Source organism: Onychomys torridus, chromosome 14, assembly GCF_903995425.1.
Source record: "Onychomys torridus chromosome 14, mOncTor1.1, whole genome shotgun sequence".
Classification (NCBI taxonomy): domain Eukaryota; kingdom Metazoa; phylum Chordata; class Mammalia; order Rodentia; family Cricetidae; genus Onychomys; species Onychomys torridus.
In genome coordinates this window covers 31608696-31610384 of record NC_050456.1, presented here as the reverse complement: position 1 = coordinate 31610384, position 1689 = coordinate 31608696, and the positions used below count along the sequence as shown (strand labels likewise).

The 1689-nt window shown below is 48.8% G+C and overlaps 1 pseudogene; it reads left to right on the top strand.

The window, feature by feature from the left end:
* The first annotated feature begins 819 nt into the window (after positions 1-819).
* LOC118595242 lies at positions 820-1431 on the top strand (annotated as a pseudogene).
* Positions 1432-1689: the final 258 nt, after the last annotated feature.

The window sequence follows — 1689 nt, the reverse complement described above, 5'->3', positions numbered from 1 at the left end:
ATACCTTACTATTGAACATTGTCTATAATTCCTGTGTCTCCAATCACTGGTTAGATCTAGTCAAGGCCATCCATTCCAGCACTCAATGTGTCTTCTGTAAGGAGGAAAGCCAGACAAGGGCAGAGGCCAATTGGGTGGCCAACCCCCCATCCCTATCACCAATGGCATGGTAGGAGGTACAACTGAAGAATACTTTACAGGGATTCAACAGGCAGTCATGCAAGGGCCATATGGTGATAATGTGGGGCAAGCAGGGCTTTTAGCATGGAGCAAATTAGATAAAGGGCCTATGGAATCTCCCATAGCAGGGGTAAGACAAAAACTCAACTAACCTCTGGAGTTCATAGACAAAGTCCAACAGAGTATGTAATTTCCCCACTCATGACTGACCTCAAGGGACTGATTACTGGTGGGACAGGAGTGCCCCATACAACAAACATATGAAGGAGCATTTTGGGTTCCCAGGATCTCTGTCTGAAGGAAATCTCCAAACCGATGAGTTGGCATTGGAATTTAGGATACTGACCTTAAAAGATAGTCCATACCTACAAGGCATGTCAACCCTTCCTAAAGGTACCCACTTTGCAAAGCAGGGAGTTAACTCCAGAGGCCTAGAGCCAAATATCCTCCAACAAACAGATGTTAAAATTAAATATATTTTTGTTTCAATAGAACAAAAGGGGGAATTAGACCCCATATTCAGTTACTCTGCATGCTAGGGCCATCACATTCTGGCCTCAGGGCTACAAGGACACTCGTGTTGGGCCACAATCAGGGCCTTATGCTCCCCAGCCACTCCTTTGTGCCCCTTGAGGGGCAGGTGCTCCTGGAGTGATAGTCCCTATAGAATCGATGACAGAATACAGGCTTGTGGTGGTAGGCGCAGGATGTGTGGGAAAGAGTCCCCTGACCATCTGGCTGATCCAGAACTAATTTGTGGATGAGTATGGCCCCACCATAGAGGACTCCTATCTGGAAAAAGTGGTCATTGATGGGGAGACATGTCTGCTGGACATCTTAGACACAATAGCTTAAGAGGAGTATAGTGCCATGCAGGACCAGTACATGCACGGGGGGAGGGTGTGGGGGTGTGTGAGGGGGTTTCTCTGTCCTTTGAAGACATCATCAGTATAAGGAATAGATAAGTGGGTGAAGGACTCAGACGATGTGCCAATGGTGCTGGTGGGGAACAAGTGGGACCTGGCTGCTCATACTGTTGAGTCTCGACAGGCCCAGGACCTTGCCCACAGTTCTGGCATCTCCTACATTAAAACATCAGCTAAGCCCCAGCAGGGCATGGAGGATCTCTTCTACATACTAATATGTGAGATTCAGCAACACAAACTGCAGAAGCTAAATCCTCCCAATGAGAGTACTACATGTGCTGAAAGTGTGTGCTATTTTGAAGCCAGATGGTGGTACTCCAGTTGATGGTGGTACTCCAGTTGATGGTCGTCTTGCTCTTCCTGGCTCTGATGTGGCCCAGAGGGAACCACACCAACCTCAGCAGGTGATAGCCTTTTGTGTGGCCACACCCCCACTCCCTAGAACCACCCACTCTTCCACCACAGCCCTGATGTGCAAGGCCTAAGGCACACGTGATGCCATGTGCCCCAGGTCTGGGGCTAAAGCTGTTTTTGCTGCCACCGTTGCTAGGTGAAGCCTCACTGGGCCTCTACTTATCAATGG